The sequence below is a fragment of the Anabrus simplex genome, chromosome 14 (genome assembly GCF_040414725.1).
Source record: "Anabrus simplex isolate iqAnaSimp1 chromosome 14, ASM4041472v1, whole genome shotgun sequence".
In the NCBI taxonomy this organism is placed as follows: Eukaryota; Metazoa; Arthropoda; class Insecta; order Orthoptera; family Tettigoniidae; genus Anabrus; species Anabrus simplex.
In genome coordinates, this window is record NC_090278.1 from 12,768,370 (window position 1) to 12,790,878 (window position 22,509).

The window sequence follows — 22,509 nt, forward strand, 5'->3', positions numbered from 1 at the left end:
GCTGTTCCATTTCCTCAGCAGAATGTGATGATAGTTTAAATTTCTCAGCCTGAGATGTCTTTTCATTTGCTTTATGTTCGTCACATGTACTAGATGTGTCAGTACGTGGATACTCAAACGATATACCGGATGTTGCAACAAAAACTCTCCCCACATTTTTCATAGGAAACACGGTTTGCTGGATATTTCTCGTAAAACACTTCATTCAGTTTCTTAACACTAAGTTATTCTGGCAAATATACTCTCTTCGATTCATTCACACTGTGTGGGTCTAACATGTACCTCATCATCACTGCACGTATCTGTATTAATGTTAATACACTTGAAGCAACAAGAACCAACAAAGCAGCCTGCGTAGTCAAAGTGGACAAATAATGAACTCAGCTGCTAACACACGACATGCGCACGCGCTCTAATGCTGCCTATGGTCTGATCACTCTTTCGTGGTTCCAGTTCTTCCATACAACGCTCAAATTTCAACTGTGTGTTTCTCGGACACAATTCGTTTATTCTTAGTGATATTTAACATGTTGATAGTCTCGCATACTAGTTACCTACTAGTAGCAATATCTCTCTTTTCACTTTTGGTGGACTCTGATCATTTTGTCCCTGTGCCCTTCAAGTACCTAGTGGATTGAACGCTAAAGAACTTGGTCAGGAAATGTTCATGTTTTAGGATTTGACAACCTGATCTCCTTCAGATGTATTTGAGTTTATCAACCAATCAGCTGTCTGCCTTATGATGTCATGCTCCGCCAATCAGACAATTTATTTACGTCCTTGTCTAGGACAATTACCCAGTCCCTTTATATAGCTGTGAGTTTGAACCTCAGAGTGTCAGTCTTCATCGGCAACTTTCAGAGTGCTACGTTAATTGATGAAATCTCCTTCGGCTGCCTAACGCGTAAAACTAGCATAAGGTAAAGCAAAACAATCACCTAACTATATGAACTTTATCTACTTACGTCAAAAGGGAGATTCCAGCGTTCACCTTTAGCATATAACCGTTAGGTCATCTGCGATTTCTCATATTTAAACGTATGGTTTCTCCCCTTTATGTTGGGCCTTAAAATGTAAGTTTTCTACGGACTTAATATAAAACTCCTATAAGGGATGCATGGGTGTTGTTTCGTCCTCTCAGAGCGCGCTCTTGTCAGCGTCTCATTTAAGTGACCAGAATGCATCTGTTTCCGGCAACTAAAAACACATTCGATAGCGACATGTCGTCTAGACACGCATTCGCGGCCAAATTACCTCAGCTAAATCGATAGTCACCCAGGCATTTCACTAAGGTGTAGACAGTTTTTGTGTATTTTGTTAATTATGAATATTTCAGGTAAAAATTTTATTACGTGTAATATTAGTAAATGACTCTGCCCAATGGTTAAACCACGTGCATAACCAAACTACAGTCCACTTCTAGAGTAATCATCGCTGTTTATTACTACATGTGAGCCACAGTATTCATTTCGTCAGTCCAACAAGTGTGTACCCTCGTTTCGCTTATCCACTTCATTTTTTGGTGACTGAGTTTTCATATTGTAAATGTTCTTCCCTTCTTTTCGAACTTGAACTTTTCTTATCTTAGTGTGACCGGACCTTGTACTGCCTCCATTTCATTTTGGTTCTCGGCTCTTCTTGGCCGTGTGGCTCATGTATTTTCTGGCTCCCCTATGAAATTAGGGTAGAATTTAAGGACAGAATTATGATAAATTTAACTTGAGGTGTTCTGAGGTGAAACCATTAACTTAATGTGAATTCGAGGCACATTACGTCACTGTGAAGTGTTAATTGTGAATTGTGGTTCAGGGTTCGACACCCGTCTGATACGTAACTGTGAACTTGAGGGTTCGGTTCCCCTCTTGGTAAATGTATTCTAGAAGGCTATGCTTCTTCCTTTTTGATCAAAGTAAGGCTCTATATTACCTCTGCTGGAGGGACTTCATTTGTAAAGGCTAGTGTCTCACTATTTTTGCCAAAAATTTGTAAATTTATAAAATCTATTGGCCTGGTTTTGACTGAAAGTCTTGGGTGAATATGGGAGTCCTTTCTCCCCTGATTGTGAATTAACTATGCTTCTAAGCTTGTCCGTTTGTTATATGTTGTTAAATCTCTATTATTTTTCTTGTTTTATCGAAATATGTTTGTGTTGTAAAGAAAAGAAAACATTCAGTAAACATAATTTTCATAACTTAAATTTTGGTTAATGCTTTTCCCAGTCATTTAGCCGTCACATGTACTCCCCTCACCGGATCACGGAAAAACCAGGAACTATTATTATTATTATTATTATTATTATTATTATTATTATTATTATTATTATTATTATTATTATTATTATTATTATTATTATTATTATTATATCAGGGGTACACCTTCCCAGCATTCTATATTGCAGTCTCTATCAAGAAACCTGAACTTGTGAACTATCAGAATCTTTGGGCTTCTACGGTTAGATATCTCTACTATCGATTTACTGTATTTGTTCCCTCTCGAGAGCTAAACTCTAATTATTTCATAAAGAAATGTTTATCTTTGCAGTTGGCAAACCTTTGGTTCTGAGGATTGCTTATGTATTGAAGTTGTCAACACCTCAGCTGGTTCTTCCTCGATTGTAATCAACCTATCAATAACTTCTAAATATTCTCTCTAGCCAGTTAAAATTAGGGGTGTGTACAGGAATCCAGCCTATCAGTAAAGAGTTCTGGAAGCATTCCCTTGAAGTACATTAAGAAGGGCACTTTAAGGCAATATTGTCTGAATTGCTGCAGTCTTGGGGGTGAATCGTATCCCAAGGGAGGCAGGGGGCGAGCCCGGCATGAGGAAGATCCGGCGGCATAAGGTAATGGCAGAATTTACTTAGACATGTGATAGTTCGATGGGAAGGTTTCAATCTCTTTTGTTTTAATGCATTTTTTTTAAACTAGTGGTTTAAGTGTAGAATTTCGGAAAGTCAGAGTACTCTGTTCTATTCCCTACTGGGAAATATGTAACATAAGGGAACGAAGAGAGATGACCCTCAACCTTGGGTAGGGTGACTACAGTTTTCAAAACCTCAACATTTCATAAATCCTTTTAGCAGTAATGTTTCCCCGATGTTAGCCTCTGTAGGGTTTTTAACAAATTATTGACGGTGTGCAAGGGTTTTGCCTCATTGCCTTTTGTTTACGGTCAGTCATGTGCACCCTCTTTTTTTACCACTATTATGAGTTATTATGCCCCTGTATATTCTTTTCAGAGTGTAAAATTTTCCGTGTGTTTATTCAATTTGCGAACAGTGACTATTGTGAAATGGATAAGCGTCCATTGGGGCAACTGTGCATAAACACTTTAATGTCAGTTGCGCCGTCCGCGAGGTTATACTATGGTATAGTGGTGCCCAGACTCCTGAATAATGTAACTTCTGGGAGCAAATCCTGCTCTTATTGAATATTTGTACATGTCAATAGCAATAACGCTCTTTTCTATGTAAATCAAGTAAACTGTTAATTAAAGCATGTTTTGTACCTGATTTTCGGACTTCTAAGTCGCTGTTATTGTTAGAGCCGATGAGCTCATTAATGTTCTTGTCAATGTTTCTATTTCTCAATTTTTTTACGAGAAAAAAGGAGAAGAAATTCAGTTTCAAAATATGTTGTGTTATTTAAGTTCTGCTCTAGTTAATTCCTTGTCCAGCCATTCGACTCACAAGCTTTGCCATCCCTCTGTGAGCCACGGAATCCCCGTATCAAATATTATTATTATTAATTCAATATAAACTGCAAACATGACCAAAACATTGGAATACATAGTTGCTAGCAGTGGCTTGCATGACTTCACATGCTTAGTACATCCTTCTTGTTTGCTTTAATATAATATAATATAATATAATATAATATAATATAATATAATATAATATAATATAATATAATATAATATAATATAATATAATATAATATAATATAATATAATATAATATAATATAATATAATATAATATAATATAATATAATATAATATAATATAATAGGTACTCGCAATTTTTTGAAGATATTTTCTCCATATTATTTATGTATGAAAATGAATATGAAAAATATGAAATGCTTAGTGGAATTTTGATAGTCAAATAACAATGAGAACTCTAAACACTTTAATATTCATGAAAATGTATGGAACTGTAAATGTTAGTGCTGTTCTCCTTTTTTGCTTTGATGTATATTGAAATATTTAAATTATTTTTTGATGACGAGATATGCCAGAACATAGCTGAAGAGACAAAGGACGCCTGGGAGAAAATCGCACAGAAAACCCAGTTTAGTAAGATATAACGAAGGAGTCGAGATCAAGACATGGTAAAGCTTCATATGGGCATTCTGTTGCCGCAGGGGATTTTACAGAAATCTAAATTGGGTCATTATATTTATCGCAATCGATTGTGCACTACGCCTATTTTCTATGAGCTGATGACACTAGAGTGGCTCAGGAGGCTGAGGTGCTGACCGGCCTTCTGACCCCAGCTTGGCAGATTCGATTCTGGCTCAGTCCGGTAGTATTTGAAGGTGCTCAGATATGTCCGACTCGTGTTGGTAGATTTACTGGCATGCGATCAACAGTTGCAAGACCAAATTGTGGCACCTTGGTGTCTCTGAATACGGTAAAAGTAGTTAGTGGGACGTAAAGCCAATAAAATTATTATTATTATATTTTTCTCCACAACTGTGTTACATTTCTCTGACAACGAGGCGCATAATTGACAAATTCATCCTAAAATATACAAGATAAGGCCAGTATTTAACCACCTGTTAGCAAAATGTTTGGAAGCTTCTACTCCTGTATCGGTTGATGGAAACCTCTTGTGGAAATGGTGGCCAGGTGGAAAGTTTACATAGCAAGAAAACGATCGTGTTTCGGATCGGAATCATACAAATAATGCGAAGTAGGGGTAGGGTATGTAACATGATCTGCTTCTGTGTGTATCCTAATGAACAGCTGTAAATGGCATAACATTGTGTAGACTGTAAATACTGTAAATATTACTTGTAATGTAATATAGTTTTTGTATGTCACTTATGAATTGAGGTAGGCCTATATAAACTGGATCCCTCAAAAACGCTGACCAACATAACAGAAAATGCCGTGGCTATTATAATTCGATTTAAGTACATGTAATCTTTTTAAATCTACAATTTACATGTACAGAAAAATGGATTTCCACGCAGAGATTGCTAGTAAACTGTCTAAAGTATTTAGGTACAAGTTACTGCATAAACAAAAATCAGAGCTTTGCAATTAGGGAGAAACAAGCTCTGTATCACAGTGTAAAAGCACTTGGTACTTCTTGTGTAAAGGATTGAAAATTTAAAATAGCATTTTTCAACTATTTAATACACTATATTCAAGTTCATATTTATCTTAGGGCCCTGTTATAGTTCATTTTAGTCTAAGATTGTTTCTAAGCAAGTAATTAAATATTTTCTTCAATCAGGGAAATCGCTCCCCACCTGGAAGTTAACCAGCTTTAACTCATTCTGTGGGGAGAACCTAGTGAAGCATATTTAATACCTTATCATTTTAAGTTTCAATCTTGGGTGCGCTTTACTTTATTCAAAAGTCTTGGAAAGTTGTGGAGCAGACTACAATGTCAACTCTTGCCGGCCAGTGAAAGAAGGAGGGCTGCTTCCTGATGTATGGAGAATGTTGCAGTCAAACTACAATCGCTGAAGACTTCCTTTTGGGGTGGAAGATTATGTGATAACTGCAGAGGAAAGAAGTATGGAGGAGTTGGCAGCATAACAACAAGAAGAAGAGCACAATGAAGTGATCCCTACCAGTACTGAGGCAAATGCTGCAATGGACACTTTACATTGATATCTGGCATCTGTGGAGGGGCGTGAAAATATTCATAACCTTTATGAACTTGAAAAACAAATAAAGGACCTTAGAGATAAGAAGCGTAAACAGAAATCGATCCCGGTCTGTTGTGGTAGGAAGCAATGTTTGTGTGTTCTTTTATCAGGAATAAGTATGTGTTGATGTTATAGTTAGGTACAAAAGTAGTATTTAAAATATTTCATGAAGAGAGAAAATTTATTGCCTGATAGATAATTCTGTTGCGATTATAAGAAAGAAAGATACTCAGATTAAAAGAATTCACTGTATTACATAATATTGTAACTACGTGCTAGTGGTCAGTGGATGAGTGGAATTACAAAGGCAGTGTAGTGTCAACAGTTAATTTACACTGGACCTTTATTTGAGTTAAGAACTCTTAACAGGCCTAATATTAAAATACCGTAAATTAATAATATATCTTTGTGTGATGTTTACGTCCTTTTCCAGAGCTTTTTAGGTACAGTTTAGAAGTTGTTTACCACTCTTTCAACTCTCCCCCTGTTTACACCAGTATTCCTTGGGTCCATTGAAAGGTGTACATTTTTTCTCTAGAACTTCTCTCTTCACATTTCGATTTAACCCTGTTTTCTTTCGACTTCTTAATTTTCTTGTATATTTCCCTATCGTTGGTTTTGTAACTGGTTTCGCTAATATTCATCTTTCGCCTATTTTCTATTAATTCGAGAATTTCCCCATTCATCCGTTCCTTTATCTTATTAATGGAGTAAGATGTGCTAGAGCAGCACTTTTGGTATATTTCACAGCTTCGTTCGTACTTTTTCAATTTTGGAGGAAATTTGGCTTTTTACTTGAAATAACTGACTATAAGATCTTTTCAACATTGATTTTGATTTCATCATCCTTCAGTAAATGTGTCTTTACATACTTGTTGATACCAGTGGATTATTTTTGTTACCGAGGTTTTGTGGAACGCAGAGGTGAAAGAAGGTGCTGGAATGAATGGGTCTCTCTACTACAAGCAAAAGATCTATTAAAAGCTTTAAAAATCAAAGTAATATTTATTTTGGACTGTTTGTTTCCTTTCTTTAAAATATCAAATTTTAACAAACAAGTCTCTCAGCGACGGAACAAGGTTTCAGTTACAAAAGATCAGGTACCACATAGATACAAAAAATGTTTAACCTTTGATGCATTAGAAACTTGAGCATACCGCTCTTTGGATTGATAATTTCCAAGAGCACTGCGGCCCTTTCTAACCCAGGTAAGGAGATAGATCTACCAGTTTCCTTTACAGCATAAACTAACAAGAATTGAAAGAGCATCTATGATCTATGAATGTATCTAGGAGACTGCGCTCTGAACCTTATGCCTTACTGCCTTCTCAAAGCAACCTTCAATTTTTTACATTTACACCCGGAGAATAATTTCTCACAAAAAGTTTACAATTTCCAACATTAAATAACAGAATACATTGTACTAAATTCTCACGGTTTAACGACCTTACATAAAACTAAGTTTACAGAAGCATCGAATACTCATTCTACTGGGCCTTTGTAGGAAGAAAAGGAAAAAACTCAAAGTTAGTGGCCCAACAATCAAAATGCAGCGGAGGCAGGCACTTGCACTCCTTGAACTGACACTTAGAAGTTTAAAACCCCATTTGGGCTCACTGCCCGACGTTGCAGGGGCTAATCCCATTATACTGAGGTGACTAGATGGAGACAAATTTAAGTTACACAAGGAAAACAGTTACAAAACATAGTCACCTCAAGGAAAATTTGTTTGGATACTCGAAAGGGTGCCGCACTTCCTGTTCCCGAATTTTAGCTCAGTGCTTTTCGGCTGGTTTGAAATTTACATTACCAAGGGAAATTTACATTTTAGAATGCTGGAAGTTTCAGATTATATGATTAAAGATCGGAAACCTTCCTCTCGGGTCAGCTAAATGATGCTATCGTATAGTTATTAAATGGCTGCCATTGCCATCGTGCTGGACTGCTCGATGAAGGGTGACACACCCCCGCTTCTACTATTAACACACACACTGAACAATCAAGAAAACAAGGTAGCTCGAAAATTCTTCTTCTTCTTCTTCATGTGCCATGTCCTCGCAGAACGTTGGCGATCAGTAGCATGATCTGTTGTTTGTTCATAGCTGTTCTGAACAGAGTAAGCTTTGTCACCCCAAACCACTGGCTCAAGTTGCCGAGCCATGATGTCCTACTTCTCCCCGGACCACGTTTTCCATTAATTTTCCCTTGGAGTATTACTTGCAGAAGGTGGTATTTAGAGTTCCGCATCATATGACCAAAGTATTCTAGTTTCCTTCTCTTGATGGTAGTGAGAATTTCTGGTTCTTTGTTCATACGGTGCAAAACGTCTATATTGGTCATTTTAGCTGTCCAAGGTATCTTAAGCATCCTTCGGTACGTCCACATTTCAAATGCTTGCAATCTCTTGCACATGGTCTCAGTTAGTGTCCATGCCTCAACGCCGTACAACAGAATGCTGAAAACGTAGCACCGGAGTAGTCGTGTCCGTAGTGAAATGGAAAGGTCACGGCTTGTCAAAAGTTTCCTAAGTCTCTGAAAAGAAGTTCTGGCCTGCTCAATTCTGCATCGGATCTCGTGAGTAAGGTCCCAGTCATCATTGATGTGACATCCCAGGTATTTAAATGTTGCCACTCTCGCGATCTGTTCCTTCGCTGTTGTGAGATTACCTCGAATGCCATCTTCATTCCTACTTATAACCATCCACTTGGTCTTCTTTACATTAAGCTTCAAGCCCATTGCGCTGCTGGCTTCAGTGACAGCATTAAGTAGTTCCTGTAGATCCTGGAGATTGGTTGCAAGTAGCACAGTGTCATCGGCGTACCTGATGTTATTTATGATGAAACCATTAACCACAATTCCTTGAGTCTTTCCGTAAAGAGCATCTCGAAAAATCTTTTCTGAAGAGATGTTGAAAAGCATGGGGGAAAGAATACAGCCTTGGCGAACTCCTTTCATAATTGAGACTTCTTCCGAGACACGACCATCAACTCTTATGCCAGCACACTGGTTCCAGTAGAGATTACCAATAATACGAATGTCCCGTCCATCAAGTCCTCGAAAATTGCCAGCTTTTATATCCGGGAGGAAGGTTCGAGAGAGATCTGAGCTAATGCCCGACACTCCCCCAATTTTTATTGGGTAAACGAATATGAAGCAGAACAATCTGATAGGTTGAAAATTAAATAGACAAAATTTCTAATTGATTCATTTTGAAGTTGGGGGAAAGAGATCTAAGTGTTGAGAACTATGATACACACAAAAGAACAGCCATCATCTCAGTGTAATAAACCTAGGACTACAAAATCCCTATCACATTAGTAGCGACATCTCTTGACCAAAGTCCAAACTTGTTGCACTAGTAGTTTCAAGTTTTAGGTGTAAGATGTCATTTTTGAAAAGCGCTTGATTTGAATGCACGGGATTGGTGTACCAACAACTCGCGGAGGACATAACAGATACCAACACCCGGCATCTGTTCTGACAGAAAGGAAACTGTTAGGAAATATTATATTAAACAAGGAAAAATCTACTTTGTTCCATATAATATTATCCTCTGTATCAGCTGGTGATATCCACATCCACAGTTTAATAAAATACAACATGAGGAATGTATTCGTTACTACAGGTTGAAAGGCATCATGAAACTCTTACGAAGTGATCACCTCGAAACAATTCGAAAGACCAACTAGACCTTCGTATTTTCCTTGGCAAACCTTTGCATTAAAGTTGCCCATTATTATTCCCATTAGTAATTTTGTCATTAGTTTATCTCTATTGCATTCAACAGATGGTATGTTCGAGTCTCACTATCAGCACCAATGAAAGAATAGTGCGAATAATACAATGAAGATGTTCATGTTCAATTGTAGCATTCGGAAGATAGCTATTGTGGGCCCTGGAAATGGTTCTCTTTGGTTTCTTATTTTCACACCAGTCAATTACCAGGATTTAAGCTCAATTTAAGACCAAAACAGGTACCTCATATGTTGTAGCCTGGTTCGCTTTTCACACCTTTGTTGCTGTGTGACTTATTACGATATGGTTATCAGAGGGAAAATAAACGGTGAAATTCAAGGCTACCGGCAGAACATAATGCAAAACTTGGTACGCATATTTCCATCTGGGGAAGAGTACTGTGGGGAGGTAAGACACCTGTAACAAGCCTAGGGTCTTTTGAGGGGAGGTATATCTTGCACAAATGAATGAAAATAGTGTAGAATAGACTATTTTCATTTGTTTAAGTCCAGTCCTAGAACCCAACAACTCAGGGTGAAAAGGAAAATGTCCAAACCAGACTGAGATTAGTATTGAGTCCAGTTTCTCCGCTTCCTAGGCATATTAGTGGCAGTTCTCAGTAACAGCTGGAATTGTGTACATATTGTTACGAATAAAACTCCATCTGTTCCATTGCTCTAATTTATTTCAGGATGACTTAATAAATGCACACACACACAATTCTAATCAGTAATGAACTACCACACTAATTACCAATCTATTTACAAATCTCTCTACCATACGGTGCAAGAAGGGCCCAGCTGGGACACTAATCCTTACTTTCACTTCCCCCCAAGCCCAGTTACCTCCTACAGCTACTGTGCGTAGACAGTTGGATTTGAACACAGTGCCACTGGCGATACAACACACGACGACTGTTAATTGGTTCGGCTCCACAGACGTACTTCACACAGTCTCATACAGTGAACGACTAAACAGCTCAACGGTATTCAAGAGCAGGACGATTCTCACAACAGCGAACATTAACCCAGGTCCATTTATCCTCGCACTCGCGATACTGCGTTTCCTCGCTGTCTCACCGCGATCCTCAGTCCACAGAATTACACACAGTACAATCTTTCGTTCTGTCGTCTTCACCTGCACATTGGTCTCTCCGACGCCACAACAACAGCTCCTCGTTCAGAACTCGGAGGAACACTGGCGACAGCCAACACCTCTGTCGCCCTCAGCCCAGCCGCCGAACTCCAGCTCACTGATTCTCACACCTACTCCCCCACAGAGTCCAACCCTGACTGACTGTGCGGGGCTGGTCTCCCTTTTTATAGCTCGCGTAATTTGATCGAGAAATTTCACGATGTCACTGGAGGCAGAACATTGCCGTTGAATCTCAAAGAAACTCACAGGTAAGCCGGCCGCCGAGAACAATACATGGATAGGCCGGCCCCTCCCCACAGGCTGGCTGGGAGATTCCAGGTTGTATGAATCACCAGCCCCTTCCTGGAAATACAGGAAGGATCTACCACGGGACAGCCACGTAACATTGCCCCCCTTCCAGAGCTGATCGTTGCGATCAGTAACTTTCTCAGCTGTTCTTCGGTATAGATGTACCACCCTCATCTTGCACCTTGGCCTCCGTCGTAGTCGGTAGCTGAAGACATTTATTCCCCTTAGAACGTGGTAGGGGCGTTTTCATGTCCGCTGGAGCTTGAAAGACAAGCATTTATTCCTTACGGAATTATATAGCCATCCTAGGTCGCTCTCGTTATTTCTCATTGGTCATGCTGCACCTTCACCCGGTCGCTCTCTATGCTCAAACTCTTCCTGATAGCGGCGCCCACATCTTTCGGTCTCCTTGTCAGGTCCAGCTAGTACCTATCGGTTGGGGTAGGATGGTCCTCAGGCTGGTCCAACCCCAAATCCACCGAAAGTCGCAGCTCTCTTTCAGACGGTGTCCCATTGGAGAAGATCCCGTGGCCGCGTGCACTATGGACTGGTAAACCAGGGGGACCAGGGGAAGATGACGATCCCAGTCCCTCTGCATTTCCATCCAGCCGTTACGGCTCCAGTTTCCTTCAAACCCCACGGTGATCACTAGCCGGAAATATTCGTGCTCGGCTTCCCTCCTTGAACAGAACTCGCAGTCTTCTGGACAAGGTCTACGGGACAGAACGTCGACCTGCGGAACATGCTTTATCTCTCGTGGACCCTCGTCGATATTTCTCTGTCCGTCACCCATCTTCTTCTGGCCGTTCCCTGTCTTCTTATGGTCGTCCTCCATCTTCTTCTGGCCATCTTACGTCTTCTCCTGGCCACCCTGCATCTAATTCTGGTCTTCTTCAGTCTTCTTTCGGCCGTCTTACAGTATTTCTGGCCTCTTCCAGTATCATATGGCGGTCATTTGTTGTTTTCTGGTTGACTTCCATCTTCTTCTGGCCATCTTACTCTGGTCTTCTTTAGTCTTCTTTCGGCCGTCTTGCAGCATTTTCTGGCCTCTTTCAGCGTGATCTGGCCGTCATTTGTTGTTTTCTTGTCGATTTCCATCTTCTTCTGGCCATCTTCCTGCATCTAACCATCATCTGTCCTTTTCTGGTCGTCTTCGATCTTATCCTGACCATCTTCCGTCTGCTCCTGGGGGTTTTCCGACTTCTTCTGCCATCTTCCTCCTTAGTCTGGTCTTCTTAAGTCTTCTTTCGGCCGTATTTTATCATCTTCTGACCATCTTCTGTCTTCTCTTGGTCGTCTTCCAACTTCTTCTGAACGTCTTTTATTTCCTTGATCATCCTCCTCTGGCTTTCAACTACCCTCTCCTGGCTTTCTACCATCTTCTTATAGCCTTCTTCCAACTTCTCCATCGTCATTTTCTGGCCTTCTTCTGTCCTTTTCTTTGCCCAGCTTTCATCACATTCTGACAGTCTTCCATCTTCTCTTCCATCTTCTTTTGATTTTCTTCCATCTTCTCCATCTTATTTTGATATTGTTCCGTCCATCTCCACGTCCATCTTCATCATCATACAAAAGAACGCAAGTAACTGTGCCTTCATTTTCGTGTGGCGTCTGGTCTCAAAAGGCATGCACTAATTAACAAAAGATGAAGAAGCCATTTATATGAGTGTGAATTCACTATTCGACGAAGTTCTGGAATATTCCCGATGGCGGTCGAAACCTGCAGTACCTGGTCCGCTGATTTACGCTGATTACAATGGTGTATCACACTTGGGGTCTATTCTAACTTCTGACACCATTTGTTGCGAATAGAACTCCATCTGTTTCATTGCACTAATTTATTTCAGAATGATCCAATAAATGCACACACACATATTTACACATACACAGCTCTAATCAAGTAATGAACTACCACACTAATTACCAATCTATTTACAAATCTCTCTACCTTACGGCGCAAGGAGGATCCAGCTGGGACACTAATCCTTACTTTCACTTTCCCTCAAGTCCAGTCACCTCCTACAGCCACTGTGCGTAGGCAGCTGGATTTGAACACAGTGCCACTGGCGATACAACACACGACGACTGTTAATTGGTTCGGCTCCACAGATGTACTTCACACAGTCCCATGCAGTGAACGATTAAACAGCTCAACAGAATTCAAGAGCAGGACGATTCTCACAACAGCGAACATTAACCCAGGTCCATGTATCCTCGCACTCGCGATAGCGCGTTTCCTCGCTGGCTCACCGCGATTCTTAGTCCACAGAATTACACACAGTACAATCTTTCGTTCTGTCGTCTCCACCTACACACTGGTCTTTCCGACGCCACAACAACAGCTCCTGGTTCAGAACTCGGAGGAACACTGGCGACAGCCAACACCTCTGTCGCCCTCAGCCCAGCCGCCGAACTCCAGCTCACTGAGTCTCACACTGACTCTCCCACAGAGTCCAACCCTGACTGACTGTCCAGGGCTCGTCTACCTTTTTATAGCTCGCGTAATTTGATCCTGAAATTTCACGATGTCACTGGAGGCAGAACATTGCCGTTGAATCTCAAAGAGACTCACAGGTAAGCCGGCCGCCGAGAACAATACACGGAAAGGCCGGCTCCACCCCACAGGCCGGCTGGGAGATTCCCGGTCGTCTGAGTCACCAGCCCCTTTCTGGAAATACTGAAAGGAGCTACCACGGGGCTGGCACGTAAAAATATATATGGCGCAACATGTCACTACACAACGTTATCACATAATGTTGTTATTAATTTGAAAGGATGAACTATTTCCTAGACAAACTGAGCTGGCTAAAAACCAAGTTTAGTAAACCTGAGAGAGAATAATGGAATTATTAAAATTTAAAAATATAATAACTGTAAAACTAAAATTAAGAATTGAAGAATATCAATCACTCTCACTATAAAGAAATCTAAAAAATTTCACATCATAGATAATTAACAGGTCTTGACAATCCTAGAAGTAAACATTCAACGGGCACAACATTGAGAAATACATGTAGTTTAATATAAAACGTGTGGCATTTAAAATGAGAGGTGAGGGGTCTACATTAGAAATACATTCAATGTTTAAATCATTCTTTTAGTATGCAATTTTTCCTTTTTTCTTTCTTTCTTTCTTTCTTTCTTTCTTTATTTCTTCCTTTGTTAGCAACCTGACTACAATACCACTCAGCTGACGAAGAAAGTTTCTAGAACATTATAATAGGGTTGCCATGTCTGCAGCAGTTCGTAACTGAATCAATTTCCCTCCGGGTAATTCCCATGGTGGCCTGTTTCTCTAAAATGGATCCCATGTAAACCGGCTCTAAGGAGGACTCTCTGTTAATTTGTGGTGTTATTGTGTGTTCCAGCTTCGGTGTGAACTGTGTGCGGCACTCTATGGATCACTGGCGGAATATGTGGAGATGAGGGAATTGCAGCTGAGAGAAGACACCAGAGGGGCGGAATAATTGGAGAGAACCCTTAAAGAGATAGAGAACAGCCCGCGTTTGTGGGATGAAGTGATGAAATATGGAGATGATGGTAGAACAAAGGGAGGAGGCATTTGAGAAGAAAGTAAGGGATGTGGAGAAAGCACGTAAGGACAGGGAAGAGGAGGTGGAGAGAGCATGTAAGAAGACAGAGGAGGAAATGGAAAGAGCATGTAAGGACGAAGAGAAGGTTGTTGAGAAGAGAGAGCTGACATGCGAGATGAGAGGGAGACTTTCTCGCCAGACAGAGAGAGGGAGTGGCGGGAACTGCTCGCCCAGTACAAACTAGCTCACGAGATCCCAAAGCAAACTCTAAATTGGGCAGCTGATCAAGGATACATCAATGTGGTGAATTCCCTTCTTTCAAGAAACCCCTATGTTGACTGGAAGCACACCGCATTGAACCATGCTGCATACAGGGTGAAGCTGCATGTTGTGTAGGCTCTGGTAGAACAGGAGAAAAATTGACGTCGAGAGTACTGTCTCTCCTTTGGAACGAGTGACATTGATGTGAACATTGGTACCCACACACAAGGAGTGCCTGCACTGACCTTGTCAGCCATAGAGGGCCAAGTGGAGGTGGTCATGTACCTGGTGGAGGAGGAAGGTATTACTGCGGAGTTGCTGGATACTACTTTTATACACGCTGCTCAGTGGGGTCACGTCGATATAGTGAGGCACCTCACCACACTAAACCGCACTAGTCTCAGCGTTAAGACACACTACACCTGACAGCATGTAAAGGTACTTCACTACACGAGAGCCCGCTAGTCTCGATGCTGAGACGAGTAATGGTTACACTCCGCTAACCTGGCTACACGTGGAGGTTACCTTCAAGTAATGAGGTACCTCACCACACTAGACCCTACTAGTCTCCATGTAAAGTGTAGTTATTGTTGCACTCTACTACACGAATATGCACAAGGAGGTCACATTGAGATAACGAGGTACCTCAACACACTAGACCCCACTAGTCTCAGTGTTAAGACTAGTGATGGCGACACTCCTCTGACCCTTGCTAAATAGTGGGATCAACACGAGGTGGTACGCTTCGTGGAGCAGTGCTCACTGAACAAGTAAGTTACTTGGACACACAACAGTAATGTAATGTGTCTCCCTCTATCGGCAGTGCAATCCTTACCTGCGCCTTGGAGGTGAGGAGGAGCCCTTCCTCCTCTCAGGAGGTTCAGTGCTACAACAGTGACGGGTCCTGCCGATAACAAAGAACTCTGTGTTGGGTCGTTGCTTGGAAATGAATGGTATTCTGTGCTAAGGTTTGTACCAATGTAAATGAATTCTTGTAAGGTAATGAAACTATTAAATGGGAGTTAGCGTTAGCCTCAGTCCCATCTTCCTTGTGATTAAATTAACAGCTCTCTGCCTCCTTTGCTCCTGAAGGGTGCAGACCATATGACGCTCTCTAACTGGGAGTTGAGTAGAGTAACATACCTGCACAGTATCGTCCAATAAAATGGTTGAAGCCGCTCTGCTAGCTGAAGACAGTGCGGAGATCATCCAGGTAAGTGGCCTCGAGAAACGCTTCCGTTGAAGACACTGGCAACGAAATATATAGCTTGATCTCACTTACGTAGGTGGCCATCAGATTAGGCACAGATGGCAAGCACTTCAGTCATCTTATAATTTTCATGTTTTCCCTCCTCACCACTACATATATGCTTTCAGTAGTTCCTGCATTGATCCCTGCTGAAGTATTTGAATTATTGTTTAAGCGGGGGTGAACGTATAGGCAGGGGCGAAGCGTCAGGGGAGACAGGGTAGACAGCGTGTACCCTTAACATTTTGTGAAATAAATATTATCTAGTTAATGCAATTACTTTTTTAGAACATGAATTATTTCCACATTCGTGCCATTATTGTATTCCCTGCTTTACTTATTTTCGTCTCACTTCGGCAATGCTAAGGCTCGCGTCAGTTACACGAAGCACGTAGGCGAAAGTAGACGCTGTCCATACTGTGTATTTTCCCTTTGATTTTCAAAGCTTTCAGATAGAGCAACACTAACGCTATCTGTAGGCACTGACTGTGGAACTATGACTTTCCTATAGCGAGATGTATCCGCCCAGTAGACAGACTTGCTCTCATTGGCTAGTATTTGGATCTCTCCTGTAAAGGTGCTCTTATTGGCTACCATCTCAGACATGATTTTAAAGTAATTAATTTGAATTTACTTTATTATAAGACACGTCTAAAAATAAATTAATAATATTCAAATACGAAGTATAGTAAACTTACACGTAATAAATGAATGGCAGCATCAAAACCCTTCAAGTACGTGTATTTTCTTGCCCGCCGATGTTAGTTACGGTACAGTATCATAACCCCAACAACTATTGACTTCCAGCCTTAATAAGGTATTCTAGAGTACGCATACGGAAAAAATTGCTTAACTTGATGCTATATTCCGTTGAAGTCAGTTTCTATTGAACGCACTATGAGTGCCTTCCAACGAATTAAAACGTATTTAAGGAATTGGATGACCAACCAGAGACTGTCTAACTTGGGAACTCTAGCTATAGAGAAGGAATTTCTATGGAATCTTAGCAAGACGCCCGACTTCAAGACGAGAGTAATAGATATATTTCTCGAAATGAAGGACAGGCGGATTAAACTCATTTACAAGAATATTGTTTAAGGTAAAATGAAATGTCGTATGGCGTTTAGTGCCGGGATATCCCAGGACGAGTTCGGCTCGCCAGGTGCAGGTGTTTCTATTTGACTCCCGTAGGCGACCTGCGCGTCGCGATGGGGATGAAATGATGATGAAGACAACACATACACCCAGCCCCCGTGCCTTTGGAATTAACCAATTAAGGTTAAAATCTCCGACCCGGCCGGGAATCGAACCCGGGATCCTCTGAATCGAAGGCCAGTACGCTCACCGTTCAGCCAACGGGTCGGACATTGTTTAAGGTGACTTGTACGAACAACTATTTATTTCTTATTTCTCTTATTAAATCTACATAACAATGAAATATATTGCTATTTTTTATTCTAAAAGTATGTTGTTATTTGACAACTCCCGCAGCCTATTTCGTCTATATTTTAAAATAACTCAAGTGCACATAGGGTTATAGGGTCGGTCGGTCGGTCGGTCGGTCGGTCGGTCGGTCGGTCGGTCGGTCGGTCGGTCGGTCGGTCGGTCGGTCGGTCGGTCGGTCGGTCGGTCGGTCGGTCGGTCGGTCGGTCGGTCGGTCGGTCGGTCGGTCGGTCGGTCGGTCGGTCGGTCGGTCGGTCGGTCGGTCGGTCGGTCGGTCGGTCGGTCGGTCGGTCGGTCGGTCGGTCGGTCGGTCGGTCGGTCGGTCGGTCGGTCGGTCGGTCGGTCGGTCGGTCGGTCGGTCGGTCGGTCGGTCGGTCGGTCGGTCGGTCGGTCGGTCGGTCGGTCGGTCGGTCGGTCGGTCGGTCGGTCGGTCGGTCGGTCGGTCGGTCGGTCGGTCGGTCGGTCGGTCGGTCGGTCGGTCGGTCGGTCGGTCGGTCGGTCGGTCGGTCGGTCGGTCGGTCGGTCGGTCGGTCGGTCGGTCGGTCGGTCGGTCGGTCGGTCGGTCGGTCGGTCGGTCGGTCGGTCGGTCGGTCGGTCGGTCGGTCGGTCGGTCGGTCGGTCGGTCGGTCGGTCGGTCGGTCGGTCGGTCGGTCGGTCGGTCATAGGGTTTGTCTTATTTTCAGAGTCATTAATATAATACTGAATACAGATGTATGCGTCGAAAACAAAATTCCTTATAATAATAATATGATTAAAACGTTTAAATAAAATAAATCTCTGTCAACCCCCTTACTTAGTTCAGGCTTCGCCACTGCGTATAGGTGGTTGCAAGTGGCTGTGTTAGCGGAGAATGAGACAGATTAATTATCCAATTATCCCAGTGCTTGAAATTCTATTTTACTAGAGTATAAGATTAGGCTTGAAATTAAAAAAACATATTTTGAGATTAATTACATAGTAGTTATCAAAATAATGAATAATGGTCTCAATTAACTTATGACGATAAACATTCCTTTTGCAGTGAATATCTGATTTGAAAAGCCGTTGGTTCAGAAAACTCGCGTCCTCACCCTGAAGTAGTGCAGCTCATTTCAGGCGCACCCCCAATGGAGCTGCATATACCTTTTTAACCACGTACCTGGAATTGAACCCGGGCTAAATGTTATACTGCCGTGGTTTCATTGAAATGGCAGAATGGGTTTGAACATAACGCAAGTTGAAAGGAGGGAGCTGACGGCTGTCATACTGAGCTATGCACAGGGGAAGAACGGTGAATGACATAAGAGGTCTGTCGCTACAAATCAAATATTTTCCATACGAAACATGTGTGGGTCACTAGTTGCACTATGCGATATTATACAATTCAATCTAAACAATTTAACTCTTACTTCCAACAAATCCTTTGCGAACATTCCCCCAAGAAATGCCTTATTTGAGTCCTTAATGCATTTAGGAATAACCGTGGTATTGGCAAAGGAGGACGCAACCTTCAGTCAGTCGCCACTGATCTGCATTTAGGGCAGTCACCAGGTGGCAGGTTCACTATTAGATGTTCCCCCAGTATTTTCTCAGACCGACACGGACAGGTCTTACGGTGACAATGAGGTGGGGAAGGAAGTTACTCTGGCCTTAGTTTGCCTGTTGTGGAATTTGGAGACCACAGAAATCAATATTCAAGTTTACTGAGGTGGGGTTTGATCCCATTTTCTCCCTATAGTGATGTGGTCACATGCTTTATGGAAACATTTTAGTCAAGTTGCAACTAAGTTCTGATTGGGCTCAATTACAGTTAACCCGATCAAAAATTAATTTCTGAATGTAATCAGAAAAGTTACAATCATCGTAGAACGCGAGTCTTCAGAGAATCACGGACTTTTTTTCACATGGGTGTGCGAGAGGGAAAGACATTACTCCGTTTTGTACTGTTTAGTATAAGGACATTAAGTGGCTATCATTGCTGCGTGAGAGTAAACAGACAATCAAAATGATAGCTCCCGAGCAAAATTAGAATGTCACTTTCGAGTTTTCAGGGTAACTTATTCAAATAGGGGGGTGGAAATGCCTCAACCCGTTCACCGTCACGTGTTTATTCCGGCTCAGTTCTCCACTACGTCGGGGCGGTATGAGACGACTTTAAGGGAGACCAAGGACTGTCATCTTGGAGTGTCGTTTGGCGACCACGGTTCCGCTAGCTGAGTCTGGTGTGAGGCTCCTCCACGGTTAGAGGTGCTCGAGTCCTAGGGAGTCCTCCCTCCCTTTGCCGATACTTTCACTTCTCCTCTATTTTCCCTCTGATTAGTGTTAATAGAGGATCGTTGCCCAGTTGTACTTCCTCTTAGAACAATAATCAACACCACCGTCTCATGATTATCTAAATCTCAACAAGCTGTGAGAAATGAACGGGTGCTGGGGCTCCAAAGTTACCAAGCTCTCGATGCGATGTATATCGATTACTACAATGTATCGATTACAATTATATTTTCAGAAGTAAATTACGAGTAAAATTTACTAAGAAAGTAGTCGTTACCAGTAATTCAATTACTTGCCATCGCTATAAGTAAGATATTCGTGGTCATGACACAAGCTCGTATTACTACGTGTAACGGTACTGATGTCGGACCAGAGTACAGTTTACTGTACCTATTGTTACATTCCGATTGTTACAGAGCACTTCATAGACAAGTAATAACTGGTCTACGGATTTCGTCATCATCGTCCTAGCGCTTATTAGGCAATGGAGCAGGGTCTGCTGTTTTTTAAGCCAATCTTCACTTGGTTTTATAAGAGCATCATTTGAAACAAGATGAACATCCCTCATGTCTTCTTGAAGGTAAAAGTAAAAAGTAAACTCGTATCCTCATCCCGAGGTAGCTCTTTTCAGGCACACCTCCATTGGAGGTGAGCTGCATGTACAATTTCAACCACATACCAGCCCTTCTGCCATTCTTAAATTTCTGACAGTACCGGGAATCGAACCCGGGCCCCCGAGGACGGCAGCTAATAACACTAACCGTTACACTACGGAGGCGGACTTCTTGAAGGTGATCAAGCCAGTGTTTCTAGGACCGACCACGTGGCCTGTTTCCAGATGGTGTGATGCGAAGTGCCCTCTGTACGCATTACATGGCCATACCAAGTAGGTTATAAAGATAATGGCAGAAACACTCTGGAAAGTGCAGCCACTACCACTATCTAGCGGTTCGCAGTGTAGAAACGAACAGCTGTCGACTGCTCCTTGTGGCTGCTAAGACATAATAACTGAACCAGAGGTCTCGAAATTGTATTGTATTGGTTTTAAGTTTTAAACGAATTATGGAATAGCTTTTCAAGTACAAAATGTTTGGTCTGCGGTTATAACATTTTATTAGTCACGAAATAAGGCATGAAAAGTAACATCAATGTTAGGGCTACACCTAGACCAAAACTACTGAATTTTTCATGTGATAGCCGACCGTCTACAATGTTCGCATATCATATACATTCAAAAATAAATTATCCTACTGTACACATGCTATTTTCCACAAATTGAAGTTTTGTCATGGCAAATTTCTGTTACAATTTGCATACAACTACAGGCCAGGCAACCATATGTAATGACAACCATAAACCGTAATTATTATATATACTATATTATGTACATCCAAATGCACTTGAACTTGAACATATGCGTTACTTTCTGTAATTTGGCATTTTTATTTTTCTGCTGAGATGTTTAGAAACCATTTGTTTTATTTACAAAAGCTTGATTGAGGACTGCAAGGTATTTATGGGTCAACAAGGAATAACAATTGTCACACATACCTTCTACACGAACATATTCAGTAACTAATGTCTTCACTAACTTGTCTTTGACATCTTGAGTGTTTTCACATATGAATTTATGCACATTATTCTGAAAAACACTGGACATTTTAGAACACAACCTGTGAGAACATTCATTGGAGAAAATCATGTTACATGTTTCATATTTCTTTACTAATATGAGGGAGTTTTCAGGGTCATGGGAAATAAGTTCAAGGCAAATCAAAATATTTTTACACACATTGTGTGACAGTCTTGGACTTGCCCAACCAATAACATAATTGTCTGCATTTCCCTGTGTAGTTTGCACATTACAGTCGATGATCTCATTTTTCTCATTACAATTAGGTCTATTATCACTAATATTTAACCTTTCATTCACAGTGTAACTCATTTTCAAATAGCTGTATTTGTTTAGGAATACTGCAGCATCAGCCACACAATTGCTACCTTGTGATGGGGATAGTGAGTTATTTATCAAACAGTTCTTAGTGCACTGTGGAATTTAGATGCATCTGGAGTGACATTATTGCCCTCTTTACCCCTGACAATGGGAAATGCATTTTCCAGACAATCTTGTGTCAGTCTTCTAGTGAAAAGAAATTGAAAATCAATTTGCCCCATCAATTGTGACCACAAAATGTTAAGAGCAGTGATATTATCTATCCAACCTTGAATACATATTGGGTTGAGTTTACTATTAGCACTTCTGTTTAACACAATGATTTGCCTTAAACTTTTTTCAATTTCTAACAATTTTGCTAAATGATTAGAATTGCTGCAATAGGGTTAGCAATACTACATTTTGAGGAATTTAATATGTCAAATAGTATATCACATATTTCAATTAAATCAGCTTTAATAGCTGCAGAGGGTGGTAGTGAATTAAACTGAACATGCACCTTTATACCACAAACAACAGAATGACTCACAGTCCGCGAAAAGCTAAACACACACTCATTGGTGAAAATGGGGGAAGTGAAATATATTTTTTGTTAATTTTGGGGCTAATCTGGGAACAATGGTGGAATCGTTGTTATAAAATTATTCAGTATGAGACTAGCTACCAATATCTCCTCCTACATTGAAATCATACTTCTTTAGATTGTTATAGAGTGATTTAACCAAGTGAGGGGCATCATAGAAAAAGTATACTTTTC